We start from the raw sequence: 18280 nt of genomic DNA, 5'->3' as shown, positions 1-18280 counted from the left end.
GGGAGGATGGCGGCACCTGCTTAAGTATCCACTCCAAGGGCTTGTCTACAAGCCAAAGTTGCACTGCTTTAATTACACCTCTCTAGTTAAATCAGCACAATCCCCTGGTGAGGATGCAGTTATATTGGTATAAAAGAGCGTACAGTGGTATAGCTTACTCTCGTGACTCTGCCGGTAGAGCAGTCTCTTCCGAGAGTGAGGATGGCTCGGAGGTTAAGGTGCTGGCCTAGAGCTTGGGAGACCTTGGTTTAAGTACCAGCTATGCCATAGACTCTGTGACCTTGGTCAAGTACCTTCGTGTCTTTGGCCTTCAATTTCCATCTGTACAAAGGGGACCATAGCCCTCTCCTACTGTACAGGGGCGTTGCGAGGCTAAATCTCCTGCAGAGCATGAAGTGCTCAGATACCCCAGTGAGGGGGGCTACATAAGTACCCAAGATAAAACAGGCTGTATTGGAATAAAAGGCATGGATAAAACTATTGCCATGTTAGGGGATGTACTGCTTTAACTATTGGAGTGTAAAAAAAGAAAAGTCACATCCCTAACCAAAAAAGGCCAGGCCAAAGACCTGACTCAGCAAAGCACCGGTAACTATGTACTAAAGTCCCAACGATTTCAATGAAATTTAATCAGGTGCTTAAGTACTCTGCTAAATCAGGGGCCTAAAATATTCTGCTCTGAAATAAAATATGCTTGATTCTCAAACAGAGAAAGAGGCTAGATCTTTCAACAGTTCTCTCATTCCTCTCAACAGATCAGCTTCAACTCCCTAGAGGTGCTTAGGTGCATTTAATGCTGCCCCCAAACTTCTGGTGAATGGCAGATGTGGTCATGGCTGCATTGTTGAAGTTGTCATAGGAGCACTGGAGTTTGCTGGCTCGGAGACAGTTTAGACTTCTGGTGCTGGGAAGGAGGAATGCATCTCATCTGCTTCCCCCTCTTTTAGGCAGGAGTGGAGACTCTTTAAAGCTGGAGGAAAGATTTGACTTCCTCATTTCCCATCTCAGTAACTAGCTGCTCCAATGCACCCTATCCTGAGGTCTGTCGCTACTCATTGTTTCTGGTGAAATTATCAACAGTTAAATTGTTAACCAAGCTTACATTCAGCCTGGCAACATTAGGCTTCAGAGTTAATATTCAAGTTAGATAAATGGAAGCAGTTCACGCATTTCTCAGAACTATTGCTCTGAGATGGCTGTAGGCTTAGGCAAAGACTGCTGTGTTGGTTGCGTTCAGGTCACTCTCAGAAGTTTTCTTTGCAACCAGAAGCACTACAGATTGTATATATTCTATGTTAAAAAAACAAATGAGAACCTTACATTTTTAGACCACAACTAAGTGGTAGGGAAATAAAAACTGAAGTTCTGTGTCTGTTTACATGGCAGCATAATCATGTTATAGTCAGGAGGCTGGAGAATGGTGAACCCACTAGGAAAAGATGGCAGAAAGTCAGTGAGGAAGGGACAGTCATCTTGGATCCATACAAGGGGAATGGGATGTGACATACCTGATAGAATTCCCTAGTCTCGCCTCTGTTAGATTACATACATGTCATGGGTTTGATCACGTCTTGGCAGAGGTGTTTCTGCCTATAGTCAAATGCCCTGCCATGCTGGGCACCTGCCAGCAGCAATGTCTGCCCTGTTTTATTTTCGAACTGAGTCTGACGAAACAGCTACAGGTGCTTAGTTAGGGATTGTATATTTGAGATAGGTCCTGTTTCTGTGCAACACCTCTCAGGGAATTATGTTTCCTTTAATGGAAGTTAAAAGCAAAACCCACCTTGCACTGACCTCAGAAATCAAAAGGCGGGATGGTTTTGGCATTCAAGGAATATGAATCATGTTTGTTGTCTAACTTGAAAACCTAACTACCATGTCTATAAAACATGGCAAGCAGGCATCCCTTTAATTAGAGACCAAGCAAGGTTGCTGTCAACTCGGGACTAGAGCAACTTTCCCCCTGTGGAGGGACCAAATGTAGATGGATTTGCAAAAATCTTTGTTTACAGGTGCTGTGAAAAAGTCCACACCTGTACTACTGCCCCTCCTACCTTGCTCTTAGCGCTTTGCATCCATTGATATCGAAGCACTTCACAAAGCAGATAGGCGTCCCCCTTTTAAAAATGAGATCCAGGGCTTGTCTTCAGTGCAAAGTTAACTTAAGTTATAACTTGCCATGTCTTGTCCACGCACACAAACCTTATCTCACAGGTGGGGGTGGCTAGAACTCAGGTGGGCTGGGTTGGCCTGGCTGAGTGGACCGGCTAAAGCCTAAGTGAACACAGCTTGACAGCAGCTAACCTGGCTCTGCAGTGTGGACACAGGCTAATGCCACTAGTCCTCCTTGTGCCTTCCTGTGGATGTCCAGAAAGGACAGATACAGTCTCACACAATTTAGTGGGAAAGAACTCACGGAGAGGGTCAGCTAACTGCAGCACAAAGAACCATGGGAAGTGCGCCCCAAAATCCCAGCCCTACATACAGTGCCAGCGTGGACACAGCAACTTGAACATAAGTTCCCCGTGTGGCTGCTCTCTCCCAAGCTAGGCTAACTGTGCAGTGGTAGGTTTCAGAGTAACAGCCGTGTTAGTCTGTATTCGCAAAAAGACAAGGAGGACTTGTGGCACCTTAGAGACTAACCCATTTATTTGAGCATGAGCTTTCGTGAGCTACAGCTCACTTCATCGGATGCATACCGTGGAAACTGCAGCAGACTTTATATACACACAGAGAATATGAAACAATACCTCCTCCCACCCCACTGTCCTGCTGGTAATAGCTTATCTAAAGTGATCATCAAGTTGGGCCATTTCCAGCACAAATCCAGGTTTTCTCACCCTCCATCCCCCCCCCCCCCCCACAAACTCACTCTCCTGCTGGTAATAGCCCATCCAAAGTGGCAACTCTCTACACAATGTGCATGATAATCAAGTTGGGCCATTTCCTGCACAAATCCAGGTTCTCTCACCCCCCCACCCCCATACACACACAAACTCACTCTCCTGCTGGTAATAGCTCATCCAAAGTGACCATTCTCCCTACAATGTGCATGGTAATCAAGGTGGGCCATGTCCAGCACAAATTCAGGCTCTCTCACCCCCCCCCCTTTTTTTTTTCTTCCCCCGGGGACACACACACAAACTCACTCTCCTGCTGCTCTGTGTGTGTGTGTGTGTGTCCCCAGGAAAAAAAAAAAGTGGGGGGGGGGGTGAGAGAGCCTGGATTTATGCTGGACATGGCCCACCTTGATTATCATGCACATTGTAGGGAGAGTGGTCACTTTGGATGAGCTATTACCAGCAGGATAGTGAGTTTGTGTGTGTGTTTTTTGGAGGGGGGTGAGGGGGTGAGAGAACCTGGATTTGTGCAGGAAATGGCCCAACTTGATTATCATGCACATTGTGTAGAGAGTTGTCACTTTGGATGGGCTATTACCAGCAGGAGAGTGAGTTTGTGGGGGGGGGGGGTGAGAAAACCTGGATTTGTGCTGGAAATGGCCCACCTTGATGATCACTTTAGATAAGCTATTACCAGCAGGACAGTGGGGTGGGAGGAGGTATTGTTTCATGTTCTCTGTGTGTATATAAAGTCTGCTGCAGTTTCCACGGTATGCATCCGATGAAGTGAGCTGTAGTTCACGAAAGCTCATGCTCAAATAAATTGGTTAGTCTCTAAGGTGCCACAAGTCCTCCTTTTCTTTGTGCAGTGGTAATATACCCCCCCAAGGTGGAATGATTCGTCCAAGGCCACAAAGCAGGGCTGGGCTCAGAGCCCAGGTTTTCTGGGTGTCAATCCTTTACCCTGACTGCCAGAGAATGGCTCATTCCGCTGCCATGTTCCCTTATGCACCCCCAAATGCCCAGTTAGCTGTCGGACACTGCTGTTCTTCCCCCCTTCCAATGCATGCAGTAGGGTGGGATTCCTTTGGCCCATACAGAGATGGCTGGCTCCCACAAGTGACCTAGAAATGTTTCCACGATGAAGTTGTTTCTCACATCGATGAAGTGAGCTGTAGCTCACGAAAGCTCATGCTCAAATAAATGGGTTAGTCTCTAAGGTGCCACAAGTCCTCCTTTTCTTTTTGCGAATACAGACTAACACGGCTGTTACTCTGAAACTAGAAATGAACAACAGCCTGTAAGTAACTAGTACCACTCTATTTGCATAAGAGACCTATGAGGTTGACAGCATGATGCTGACTCACTCAAACACTTGATTACGTTTCTTTGATAGCCAGGAAGCACACCAAGTTTCGTTTCTCCTGCTGAAGTCTTGCTGGTCCTTGATTACAAACCAGGAGCAACCCTCAGCTACTACACTAGTCTACAAATAATAGACCCCAGGGCCCATGGACTGCCAGCTAAGATGTATGTTCAGTCTCCTAGCAGCTTGCAGCATATGCTACCATCAGCAGGATGGTGTTGATGGCGAAGGGGGACTGCAAAGTCCCCCTTGCCCTCCCATCATCATCCTCCAGCTTCGGCAGGTGCAATCTTGACCGGCAAGGCTGTTCTCCTTTGCTAAGTATTCAGCACTAAGGAACTGTTGGGTTCTCTTTACTGTCTTGCAACGCTGTGTTCTCGTATCAAACACAAAAACAGCCTGCGTAAGAGCTGAGGAGATGCTGAGTTCCTCGTCCCTAGGTCTCAGTAAACAAGTCCCTCCCTCTGGGAGGGGTGGCAGGGAAAGCTACATCACACAGCTTTGGAGGCTGCCTGTTTTCTTACTGCTCAGTGTGAGAAATGGAAACAGAAACTTGTAACTTCCTGGAGTGTTTCTTTTGCTTCATGTTTCAGAACAACCAAATTCTGACTCCGAGTGACTCAGGGTCTTTTCTCTCCCCACCCACTTCTTTATGAAATCACCCATCAGGATCGTAGCTACTTCCTTGCTTTTTCTCTGTTTTCAAGAACTGAACCATTGAGCATCAAGTGCCTCTCTCCTATAGCTCAGATAATCCCCCTGCATGGGAACAGGCTGCAGATCATGGGACCTGTGCAGCCTTTCCGTATACCTTTGCAGCCCTGGCAGAGTGGTCCTTTAGTGTTTTCTCTCTTGGCTCCCATGGCCACGGTCCTGTTGAGCACACAGCTGGCCAAACAGCAGGACACCTCAGCCATTCTCTTGCTTTCCCTTTGTGCCTCTCTCTGAGTGGGTTTAGGGAGGTGTTTATAGCCAGCTTTTGAAGCAGAAACGAAGACCTCATCAGTGCGAAAGATTTGAAATAATGAGTCCAGCTTCCCCACCCCTGCGTTATGAGACTAGCTTTAAAAAATCTTGTGATTTCTTAATAAATGCTGGGGGTGGGGTGACCGGATGTCCCAATTTTATAGGGACAGTCCTGAATTCGGGGGCATTTTCTTATATAGGTGCCTATTACCCCCACTCCCATCCCGATTTTTTACACTTGCTGTCTGGTCACCCTAGCTGGGGGGGGGGGAGGGGAGAGGTAATTTTTCTTCTGTTTTCTTGGGTCTGTACAGGTCACTTTTCCAAGCTTTTCTCCCTCACAAGGAGGCCTAGAAATTTTATTTTTTTTTTTTTAAAGAAAGCTGAGATTCTTCCCTCATCCCATGACTCCAGGAGCTGGGGTTTTAAGAAAAAACACCCAAGAGTGTGAGATTCATGATGAAATCATGGGAGCTGGCAACACTGCCGAGACCTTGCACGGTTTGCAGCCCTAATCCCCCCGGGGAGAGTACCACTGGAAGCAACAGGAGTGGAAGCTATCGCATGTGCAGGACTTAGAGGATGCTGCTGCTGGTGGAACTGCCCCAGCTACAACTTACACAGTGCTGTCGGGGAGTCTCATTTTGACATGGCTGGCTCCTGGACGGGTTCCATGGGGTAGGGGGTGCTGCCGGCTGGCCTGTCCCCCCAGCCCAGGAAGGATGCATGCTGCACCCAGAGTCTGTTCTGGCCCTTTCTTCAGGGCACAGTTTGTTCTTCAAACACAAAGCAACACCACAAGCTATTCCACTGACACAAGCAAGCTGCAGGAGCCTGGAGGCCTTTCCCCTCGCATCTCTCCCCCCTCTAGGACCTGCCATAGGAAACCACCTCCTTCCTCTAGCCTTTAAGGGAGCATTTCCAGCCCTTTATAGTACTCACCTGACCCCTTCCCATCTGGGCTTAATAATCTTTTCTCCCAGCCCCAAACAGCTGTTCTTACATGGCCTCTGGCTGTGAACAACCAAGGGGCCGTCCACCCTGCTACAGGGGGCCTTAACACTGTTCCTGAATTAAGCACCATTCTGGATCATTGATAAGATCCTGTCTACAGAGCGCACAATGGAACAGTGTTGTAACAAGATCAGGGGCTACCCTTGGTGAAAATGGTTCCCATGACATAGCTCTGCTGGTTGGCTGGGCCTTATACATGAGAACGATGTCCCTCATTCTGGACTATTTTGTCTCTGAGTGGTAACATGGTTGGGCCTGAACATCCCTGCATGATGCATATCACGTCTGTGGCTGGCTGTTTACACAAACTCCTCAGCCATAGTTCAGCTGATTAGTGGGATGTGTATTTTGCACTTTGTTCATTCTGATTATTCCCCTCCTCCAGGAAGTTAGACAGAAAAGTTACTGCAAGGATGATACAGTGGGATTGTGGATTTATTCCGCTACTAGACCGGCTTTGCCTCACTTTATAAGTCCAGACAGGAATTTCCTGTGTGTCATTGCTTCTCATTCTCCAGGGACCAGAGAGCCCAGCCACCCTCGTTCTGCCTCTTGCATCATCTCTCTTAATGAAGTTGCACAATAGGAACTTCTCAGCTGTTTTTTGTTAATAATGTGCAGGGAAGAACAGAATCCAGCTCTCTCTGCCACAGCTGTCCTGGTGCTGCAGGGCTAACAGGAGAAAATAACCATTTCATGTAGTCAGTGACGCGAGCAGCCAGGACCTGAAGGTGCAAAGGGAGCAGCTATCATTGGGGTCACAGACGTTGGCATTTTCTTCAGTAACTTTTCTAATCATTATGATTTGTATTGAATTGGCACCTAAAGGCTGCTCTGACCAGGTCTCCTTTGCACTAAATGTTGTAAACAACACCCAGGTCCCAGCCCCAAAGAGCTTACAATCTAATTTAAAACAAGATGAAACAAACGAGTGTCACAAACTGGGAGGGAGAAAAACATCAAACTCTAAAGAGACTCTGTGCCGAAACCTGCCAGGGGCTGGGCACCTCCTGAAGTGGGAATTGAGGGTATTTAGCATCTCTCAGGATCAGGCCCCCTGATGGTTAGGCCCAAAATTTGTGTTGTGTTGTGATTAAAAGTTTTACAGATCTTGCTATGGACAGGCATGTTGACACTGAGACTTTTGCTCAATTAAAAGAAATGACTTTGGCTTGGATTTGAACTTTCCTCTGCAATCTTATGCAATAGTGCTGGTGGCACTAAGAAATGGAAAACAAAACTGATTTATTCACAGAAGGGAAACTGATTGGACCTTGTTTACCTGCAAAAACTGTACCACTTTACCTGCACTGGCATAATTGAACTGCTACAACCCACCTAGTGTGGATGCAATTACACCAGTCACAGTTGCTTTGAATTGGGTCCCTGAAATTATTTATTACTATTTATTATCTTAGAAGAAGAACAAATCTTCTCGAAGACAGTTTGTAGGACTAGACAGGAGGGTGTTAAACTAGTAACAAAAGGAGAGGGTGAAAAGAGGGAACAAAAAAGCATTCATTTAGAACAAAATCAAGATGTTACAAACAAAATTAATCAAGACACCAAAATAGGTGAAGAGAAGAAATTCTTAAGTTGCCTCTACACCAGTGCTAGGCAGGCCCACCGACAGAAATTCCAGGGGCCAGGGCCATCCCTAGGTGGGGGGGCGTGGACCGGGGCGGAAGTGACGAATCCATCACTTCTGGCACCGCCCACAGGGGCCCCCCAAAGCACAGTGCCCGGAGCAGTCTTGCAGTGCCCAGAGTGGTGCCTGGAGTAGTGCCCAGAGTGGCCCTTTTAAATCACCTGAGCCCCTGGGCAGTTGCCCAATTTGACCCCTACGTCAGCCGGACTGATGCTAGGAGCTTGGGAAATAAACAAAAGGAATTGGAATTGCATATTTATGAGCATAAATTTGATCTAGTTGGTATTACTGAAACCTGCTAGGAAGATTCATATTCAAAGGGGAGGGGGAGTGGCATTCTATGTCAAAATGACATTTCCTGTTTCTGAGACACTTATAACTTGGAAGCAAATGATCTTGAATGCTTATGGATCAATGTCCCAATAGATAAAGCATAAGCTGCGGTATTAGTTGGCATCCACTACAGACCACCAAATCACATTAAAGAACAGGATGACTGGCTCCTTATGAGCCTAGCTATAATGTGTAGTGGGGAAAAAGCTGCATTATTTTGGGGGGCTTCAATCTGAGTGACACATGCTACTTATCTCATGCTGTCAGTACAAAACATCCTCGGATTTTCTCAATATTATAGATTTTATATATTAGATGTCTCTTGACAGATAAAAAGGAACTGATCATACAACTACAAATTAATGTTAGCTTAGGTACACGTGAACATGACTTGATCACATGTGTTCTGTGCAAACAGGATAAAGTCCAAACCAGTCATATATATACTTGGTGCTTCAAAAGGGTCAATTTAACAAAGCTGAAAACAATTATGAGCCAAAACAGTTGAGAAAAAGAATGTAAATGAAAAATGTGATTGATAATTGGGAACTGTTTCAGAACATTTTACTAGATGCTCAAAAAGCCACAAATGAGAAAGAAGAAAGCCATACTAGTTTAAAAAAACCTAACCTGACTTAGAAGGGCAATGAAAGCAGATATATATAACCACTGGAAGAAAGGGGAAGGTGAAAGCAATTTAATTTAAATCAGAAGCTCTGAATTGTAGAAAATTGATAAGGGAAGCAAAAGAACAGAAGGCGAACTCAATCATCAACAGAGTTACATACAATAAAAAGTTTTTAAAGTATATTGGGAACAAAAGGAATCATAACAATGGTATTGGTCCACTATTAGATGGAAATGGTAGAACATTCAGTGCTAATGCAGAAAAAGCAGAAGTGATCAAAAAATATTTCTGTTCTGTGGTTGGGAAAAAGCTAGAAGATTTAGTCATAATTGACGAAAATGAACTACTTTCCATTCCAACAGGAACTCTGGTGAATGTTAAACAGCAACTACTAAACATTTTAAAATCAGCAGGTCTGGATCCAAGAAAGCTAAAAGAGCTGGCTGAGGAGCAGTCTGGACCATGAATGTTGATTTTCAAGACGTCTTGGAACGCTGGGGAAGTTTCACCAGACTGGAAGAAAGGTATGTTGTGCCAGTATTTAAAAAGGGTAAAAGGGACAGGCAATTATAGGCCTGTAAGTCTGACATTGATCCTGGACAAAGTAATGGAATGGTTGATATGGGACTCGATTGATAAAAATTAATGATAAGTAATATAACTAATGCCATTCAACATGGCTTATGGAAAATAGATCTAGTCAGCTCACATGATTTGTTACGAGAATACAAGGTAAGGTAATAATGTTGATGTAATATACTTAGACTGCTGTAAGGCATTTGACTTGGTGCCACACAACATTTTGATTAAAAAATTAAAATGATACAAACTCAAATGACACCCAATGGCATACTAGGCTACAATCCAGACCAATGAGTAGTTGTCACCCGTGCCCTGTACCTGAGGTGCCCTTTGTAATGCCTTTGATGCTGTAGCCTCCAGCCTGAACTGCCCATAAACCACCTCCAGCATGTAAATCATTCCCAGCTATATCTGTAAAAAGAAAAGGAGGACTTGTGGCACCTTAGAGACTAACCAATCTATTTGAGCATGAGCTTTCGTGAGCTACAGCTCACTTCATCGGATGCATACCGTGGAAAATACAGTGAAGAGATTTATATACACACAGAACATGAAAAAATGGGTGTTTATCATGCACACTGTAAGGAGAGTGATCACTTAAGATGAGCTATTACCAGCGGGGGGGGGAGGGGGAGAAAATCTTTTGTAGTGATAATCAAGGTGGGCCATTTCCAGCAGTTAACAAGAACGTCTGAGGAAGGGGGGGGGGAGGGAATAAACAAGGGGAAATAGTTTTACTTTGTGTAATGACTCAACCACTCCCAGTCTCTATTCAAGCCTAAATTAATTGTATCCAATTTGCAAATTAATTCCAATATATCTGTGTGTACTGCAACCAGGCAGCCACACCCTGACTCCTACCAGCTTTAAAGCTTACCACAGGGTGACCCCTCCTCTCTCTCCCTGTCTGTCTCTCACCCAAGGCAAAGGAAAATAGCCATTGGAATTGGGGAGGGGGAGAGCGTGGTCCTGACTTGAGAGTTTGGTCACTAAGCTGCTGGAGCATGTGGTGTGAAACTTGGCTTGAGTCTAATACAGTTTGTTAAGTTAGGCACTAGTAAATGTTTTGTGATGGGTAGGATCACAGAGCCCCCCTTGGGAACTGCCGACTGATGGGCCAAGACTACTTCGGCCCCTGCTTTCCCTGCCCTCCCAGCCTGGGACTTCAGTGCCCTGCCTGAAGCCAGACCCACTAGCCTGCTGCAAACCCAGACCCAGGTCTGAACCATGTCCCCTGACAGCTGTAGGCTTAAACTGAAAGCAGCTTAAGAAGCGTTCCTGTCTTTGACACTCAGATGCCCAACTCCCAATGCGGTCCAAACCTCAAATAAATAAGTTTTACCCTGTGTAAAGCTTATACAGGGTAAACTCATAAATTGTTCACCCTCTATAACATGATAGAGAGATATGCACAGCTGTCCCCCCCCAGGTAGTAGTACATACTCTGGGTTAATTAATAAGTAAAAAGTGATTTTATTAAATACAGAAAGTAGGATTTAAGTGGTTCCAAATAGTAACAGACAGAACAAAGTGAATTACCAAGAAAAATAGAATAGAACCCGCAAGTCTATGTCTAGTACCGTAATAAAACTGAATACAGATAAAATCTCACCCTCAGAGATGTTTCAATAAGTTTCTTTCACAGACTGGATGCCTTCCTAGTCTGGGCACAATCCTTTTCCCTGGTACAGCCCTTGTTCCAGCTCAGGTGGTAGCTAGGAGATTTCTCATGATGGCCGCCCCATTTGTTCTCTTCCACCCACTTATATATCTTTTGCATAGGCGAGAATCCTTTGTCCCTCTGAGTTCCTACCCCTCCTTCTCAATGGAAAAGCACCAGGTTAAAGATGGATTCCAGTTCAGGTGACATGATCACATGTTACTGTAAGACTTCATTATCCACTTGCCAGCAAACACACATACAGGAAGACTTACAAGTAAAACAGAGCCATCTACAGACAATTGTCCTGGTTAATGGGAGCCATCAAGATTCCCAACCACCATTAATGGCCCACACTTTGCATAATTACAATAGGCCCTCAGAGTTATATTTCATATTTCTAGTTTCAGATACAAGAATGATACATACATACAAATAGGATGACCATACTCAGTAGATAAGCTTTGTAAAGATACCTTACAAGAGACCTTTTGCATGAAGCATATTCCAGTTACATTATATTCACACTCATTAGCATATTTTTATAAAATCATATAGAGTGCAACGTCACATGTTTTGTGTTTATTTTTCTTGTAACTATTGCTGACTTTCAATGCCTCATTACTTTTACTCACTTAAAATCTCTCTTTGTTGTTAATAAACTTGTTTTATTGTTTTATCTAATTCCGCGTGTTCAGGTTGAAATGTCTGGGTGACTCCATGTGGGGTAACAAGTTGTGTGCATATTATTCCCTTAAAGGAACAACAGACATAATATATTCATACTGTCCAAGAGAGGGCTGGGCATACATTTTGGGGGGAAAATCTGGGACTAGCAGTGTGCTGGGGTCACACACATTAAATTGATTATATCCCATCTAACTGATAGGTCTCAAATGTAACCATAAGTGAGAAATCAGCATCAAGCCAGGTGTGTTTTCAATGGGGCCCTGAAAGGATCAGTTCTTGGTCCTACGCTATTTAACATTTTTATTAATGACCAGGAAGAAAACACAAACCATCACTGATAAAGTTTGTGGATGAGAAATAGTTTGGGGGAGTTGTAAATAATGAAGAGGACAGGTCTCTAATACAGAGTGACCCGGATTAATTGGTAAACTGGGTGCAAGCAAACAAAATGTGTTTTAATGCAGCCAAATGTAAAGTCACACATCGAGGAACAAAGAATGTAAGCTGTAGAATCATAGAAGATTAGGGTTGAAAGGGACTGCAGGAGGTCATCTAGTCCAACCCTCTGCTCAAAGCAGGGCCAACCCCCAACTAAATCATCCCAGCCAGGACTTGTCAAGCTAGGCCTTAAAAACCTCTAAGGAAGGAGATTCCACCACCTCCCTAGAGAACCCATTCCAGTGCTTCACCTCCCTCTTAGTGAAATAGTTTTTCCTATTATCCAACCTAGTCCTCCCCCACTGCAACTTGAGACCATTGCTCCTTGTTCTGTCATCTGCCGCCATTGAGAACAGCCGAGCTCAGGGGTGGGCAAACTACAGCCCGCGGGCCGGATCCGACCCACCAGGGCTTTGGATTCGGCCCGCAGGATTGCCCCCCCATGGTGCCTCAGGCCCTGCGTCGCTCTCAGAAGCGGCCGGTGCCACGTCCCTGTGGCCCGGGGCAGAGGGTTCCATGCGTTGCCCTTGCCTCCAGGCACCGCCCCCCTGCTGCTCCCATTGGCCAGGAACGGGGAACCACGGCCAATGGGAGCTTTGGGGGAGGTACCTGGAGGCGTGGCAAGGGCAGTGAGTGGAGCCCTGTGTCTCGTCGCCGCCCCAGAGGCCGTGCAGGGAAGTGGTTCCGGCCGCTGCCCGGAGCAGTGCCACGTGGGGCCACAAGAGGCAGGCAGGGAGCCTGCCCCTGGCCCCGTTGTGCGCCACTGCCACCCCGGAGCTGCTTTAGGTAAGCCCGAACCCCGCCTGCACCCCGCCGCCCAACTCCCTGCCCTAAGCCCCCTGCCTGCACCCCACACCCCTCCTGTACCCCAACTTCCTGCCCTGAGCCCCCTGCCGCACCCCGCACCCCTCCTGCACCCCAACTCCCTGCCCTGAACTCCCTCTCGCAGTCCGCACCCCTCCTGCACCCCAACCCCCTTCCCTGAGCCCCCTCATATACCCCGCACTCCTCCTCTGCCCCAATCCCTTGCCCTGAGGCTGTTCCTGTACACCGCACCCCCTCTCACACCCCACACTCCCTCCTGCACCCCAACCCCCTGCCCCAGCCCTGCATACAATTTCCCCACCCAGATGTGGCCCTCAGCCCAAAAAGTTTGCCCACCCCTGGCCTAGCTACATCCTCTTGGAACCCCCCTTCAGGTAGTTGAAGGCTGCTATCAAATCCCCCCTCACTCTTTTCTTCTGCAGATTAAGTAACTGCAGTTCCCTCAGCCTCTCCTTGTAAGTCATGTGCTCCAGCCCCCTAATCATTTTCGCAGGTTTCAGAGTAGCAGCTGTGTTAGTCTGTATTTGCAAAAAGAAAAGGAGGACTTGTGGCACCTTAGAGACTAACAAATTTATTTGAGCATAAGCTGTCCTGAGCTACAGCTCACTTCATCATTTTCGTTGCCCTCTGCTGGACTCACTCCAGTTTGTTCACATCCTTTCTATAGTGGGGGCCCCAAAACTGGACACAATACTCCAAATGTGGCCTCAACGGTGCCAAATAGAGGGGAATAATCAATTCCCTCGATCTGCTGGCAATGCTCTTACTAATGCAGCCTAATATGCCGTTAGTCTTCTTGGCAACAAGGGCACACTGTTGATTTATATCCAGCTTCTCGTTCACTATAATCCCCAGGTCCTTTTCTGCAGAACTGCTGCTTAGCCAGTCAGGCCCCAGCCTGTAGCAGTGCATGGGATTCTTCCATCCTAAGTGCAGGACTCTACACTTTTCCTTGTTGAACCTCAACAGATTTCTTCTTTTGACCCAATTCTCCAATTTGTCTAGGTCACTCTAGACCCTATCCCTACCCTCCAGCGTATCTACCTCTCCCCCTCACTTAGAGTCATCTGTGAACTTGCTCAGAGTGCAGTCCATCCCATCATCCAGATCATTAATGAAGATGTTGAACAAAACCAGCCCCAGGACCGACCCCTGGGGCACTCCGCTTGATACCGGCTGCCAACTAGACGTCGAGCCGTTGATCACTACCCGTTGAGCCCGACAATCTAGCTTTCTATCCTCTTTATAGTCCATTCATCCAATCCATACTTCTTTAACTTGCTGGCAAGAATACTGTGGGAGACCCTATCAAAAGCTTTGCTAAGTCAAGGTATGTCACATATGCCACATTTTAAGGAAAACTTGCCTTAAAGTGATTGGGCTCCTTCAGTCTATCTATTTAGTTTAACAAAGACCGAAGATTAAGGGCTGGCTTGATCACAGTCTGTAAGCACCTACATGGGGAACCAATATTTAACAGTGGGCTCCTTCATTCTAGTAGACAAAGGTCGAAGAAGACCCAGTGGCTGGAAGTGGAAGCAAGACACATTCACATCGGAAATAAGGTGCAACATTTGAACAGCGAGGGTAATTAACCACTGGACCAACTCACCACGGGTTGTGATGGATTCTCTATCACTGGCCCTTGTTAGATCAAGACTGGATGTTTTTCTAAAAGATCTGCTCTAGGGCAACAGGAATTAATTCATGGAGGGTCTATGGCCTGTGTTGTGCAGGTGGTCAGACTGATCCCCATGAGCCCTTCTGGCCCTTGGAATCTATGGATCTAACTTACCCCCCAGGCGTCCAAGTTCTGGATGCCAGAGACCATTTGGAACAAGCTGGCCGGGGCAGGGGTCCTGGATTCCGTTCCCCATAAGCCAGCCCAGGCAATATACCTGCTCCGTGCTTCAGGGTGTGGGGAAGCTCTGGCTCGGTAGGACACTCAGCCGGAGTTGAGGGGGGGCGGGGGGGCAGTGCCTATGCAGGAACTGTATGGGTGCAGCAACTTGGGTGTTTTCTGCCCCCTCAGGGCCAGGTTATTTTTGATGGAAAGGTAAGGAGGGCAGCGGTAAAGAGGAAGGGGAAGGGAAAAAGAGCGATGGGTTGGATGCAGGAGGGTAGGAGGAACAGGAGGGCTGTGCATGCACCAGACTGGATGGTGCTGGCTCTGAGTTGGTCTCAACCGAGGCTGGAAAGCAGATGGGGGTAGTCAGCGTGGAGCGGAGTGGGCTGGTTAGTGCTGGCTCTGTCCCCACCCCCCCAGGCTGGAGGAAAGGGGTGGCTGTGTATGCAGGGGCAGCGCTGGCTTTGTCCCTTCCCCAAGGGTGGCTGTGGAAGCAGGGGGCGGTGCTGGAGGCTGGAGCGGTGTATGCAGGGGGCGGTGCTGGGGGGGCGGAGCTGTGAATGCAGGGGGCGGTGCTGGGGGGGCGGAGCTGTGCATGCAGGGGGCGGTGCATGCAGGGGGCGGAGCTGGCTTTGCCCTCAGGGCGGGGGGGGAGTGTGTGTCTGTGAATGCGGGGGGGCGGAGCTGTGTATGCAGGGGGCGGAGCTGGCTTTGCCCTCAGGGCGGGGGGGGAGTGTGTGTCTGTGAATGCGGGGGGGCGGAGCTGTGCATGCAGGGGGCGGAGCTGGCTTTGCCCTCAGGGCGGGGGGGGAGTGTGTGTCTGTGAATGCGGGGGGGCGGAGCTGTGCATGCAGGGGGCGGAGCTGGCTTTGCCCTCAGGGCGGGGGGGGAGTGTGTGTCTGTGAATGCGGGGGGGCGGAGCTGTGCATGCAGGGGGCGGAGCTGGCTTTGCCCTCAGGGCGGGGGGGGGAGTGTGTGTCTGTGAATGCGGGGGGGCGGAGCTGTGCATGCAGGGGGCGGAGCTGGCTTTGCCCTCAGGGCTGGGGGGGGAGTGTGCGGCTGTGAATGCGGGGGGGCGGAGCTGTGCATGCAGGGGGCGGAGCTGGCTTTGCCCTCAGGGCGGGGGGGGAGTGTGTGTCTGTGAATGCGGGGGGGCGGAGCTGTGCATGCAGGGGGCGGAGCTGTGCATGCAGGGGGCGGAGCTGTGCATGCAGGGGGCGGAGCTGGCTTTGCCCTCAGGGCGGGGGGGGGAGTGTGTGTCTGTGAATGCGGGGGGGCGGAGCTGTGCATGCAGGGGGCGGAGCTGGCTTTGCCCTCAGGGCGGGGGGGGGAGTGTGTGTCTGTGAATGCGGGGGGGCGGAGCTGTGCATGCAGGGGGCGGAGCTGGCTTTGCCCTCAGGGCTGGGGGGGGAGTGTGCGGCTGTGAATGCGGGGGGGCGGAGCTGTGCATGCAGGGGGCGGAGCTGTGCATGCAGGGGGCGGAGCTGGCTTTGCCCTCAGGGCGGGGGGGGGAGTGTGTGTCTGTGAATGCGGGGGGGCGGAGCTGTGCATGCAGGGGGCGGAGCTGGCTTTGCCCTCAGGGCGGGGGGGGAGTGTGTGTCTGTGAATGCGGGGGGGCGGAGCTGTGCATGCAGGGGGCGGAGCTGTGCATGCAGGGGGCGGAGCTGTGCATGCAGGGGGCGGAGCTGGCTTTGCCCTCAGGGCGGGGGGGGGAGTGTGTGTCTGTGAATGCGGGGGGGCGGAGCTGTGCATGCAGGGGGCGGAGCTGGCTTTGCCCTCAGGGCGGGGGGGGGAGTGTGTGTCTGTGAATGCGGGGGGGCGGAGCTGTGCATGCAGGGGGCGGAGCTGGCTTTGCCCTCAGGGCTGGGGGGGGAGTGTGCGGCTGTGAATGCGGGGGGGCTGGGCTGGAGGGGGCCGGCCGGGCTCCCACGGGGCTGCGGTGATGTAATTTCCGCGAGGCGCTGCCATAGGTTTGAATGCAGCGAGGGCCCAGAAACGAAACCGATCGCGGCACAGCCCGGCTTAGAGGGAGCTGGACCGAGTCAGCCCCAGCTCAGCGGCCGCAGCCCGCGGGCCAGGACCCCCCAGCGCCGGGCGGCAGGAGCCGCCGCGCCGCCGCGCAGGGGACACAAAGTTTCCTTCCCTCCATGCGGCCGCCGGGGTAAGAAGCTGGCCGGCCCCCAGGAGGGGCGCTCCGGGCAGGGCTCGGGGACCCCGGGCAGGGCAGTTTGCAAAGTCTCAGCTTGGGGGGGGGGGGAGACGAGCCGCTCTCGCTTTCCCCCAGGCTCCCCCTGCCAGCCTGGCTGGGTCCCCGCCGCCCCCTGCGGGATTCCCACCCGGGACCGGCTGACCCGCGTGGGCGGCCCCCGAGTGGGGCGGTGCTGGGGACTGGGGCGCCCTTGTTTCCGGGGACACCTCCTTCCCCAGGCGCTGCCCGAGAGCCAGCCCGTCGGGTCCCCGCTCCGCGGCGACGTGGGATGGGGAAGTGAGAAGTGACTTCGGGCGTTATCGGCCGTATGAAAGCCCGGGCGGGGCTGCCCCAGAGCAGGGCCAGTTGGGGGAAGTTCGGGGTCTGGTTTCCCGGCGGGCTGGTGTGTGAGGGGTCAGGAGTCGGATGCAGCCCTTCCACCTCCCCGCGTAGCGTTAGGGGAGAGCCCGGAGCGAGTGAAGTTGTTTGCTTTGGTCAGCAGAGCAGCCTGTCTGCGGCCCCGTCCCAGCCAAGTGCCGGGCACGCGAGCAGCGTGTTTCGGGGAAGCCACGGGCGGCTTTGTCCCGGCTGGGCTGGGTTTGGAGCCTGCTGTCGGCAGGCGGGTGCAAACCCCTCGGGCAGGCTGGCTGCACTGCTATGAGGAGGATCTCGCGCTGTGCTAGGAATTTGCACCAACAGGGCATGGGGCCATGAGACCCCGGTGTAGGCAGGCAGTTAGAGAGGTGTGGCACTTTGTGTCTCAGAATTGGTTACTCGTAGTTCTGGGGTCCTGTCAGATCCAACTGACTTATTACACTGAATATCTGGGTTTATTTTTTCAGCCACCTCTTAGAAACAAAAGAGGAGTAATATTTATTGTTTTGGTGGCTTCCCAAACCACAGGGGCGCTCTGCCAGGAAGTGAGAACCCTGGCTGCTTGTATGGGGACTTCATGGGGAGCAGGAGTCTAGGGCGGGCTGTGGAGGCCCATCCATGCACCTGTCACTGGGGTGTGTGGTAGAGGGGGGCTTTGCACCCGAAGATGGGGTGAGCTGCCATGGCTGGCACAAAGGGAAGGAGCAGTGTTCTGTGGGTATACCAGGTGTGCCAAGATGGGGAGGGCACATCTGGTATGATGACCCATGTCACTCACCCCTAATTAAGGGGGTTAATGGCTCTCTTTAGAGTAACTCATTAGGGGATCACTGGTAAATAATTAATCAAGGCAAAGCCTAACTATAAAGACACTAGGCCAA

The 18280-nt window shown here is 50.1% G+C and overlaps 1 protein-coding gene across 6 annotated transcripts in view; it reads left to right on the top strand.

Moving 5' to 3' along the window:
- The first annotated feature begins 16770 nt into the window (after positions 1-16770).
- The window catches only part of HELZ2 (helicase with zinc finger 2), a 52423-nt gene continuing 50913 nt past the window's right edge, over positions 16771-18280 (top strand). For 2 of the 6 annotated variants that reach the window (XM_073308873.1, XM_073308874.1), the window contains exon 1: positions 16771-16997. The gene's annotated coding sequence lies outside the window, so the exon portion shown is untranslated. The remainder of the gene's footprint in view (positions 16998-18280) is intronic. The other 4 variants (XM_073308870.1, XM_073308872.1, XM_073308871.1 and 1 more) reach the window with 3 other exon arrangements.

Source organism: Lepidochelys kempii, chromosome 13 (assembly GCF_965140265.1).
Source record: "Lepidochelys kempii isolate rLepKem1 chromosome 13, rLepKem1.hap2, whole genome shotgun sequence".
NCBI classification, from domain to species: Eukaryota; Metazoa; Chordata; order Testudines; family Cheloniidae; genus Lepidochelys; species Lepidochelys kempii.
This window is presented reverse-complemented; position numbering and strand designations above follow the sequence as displayed.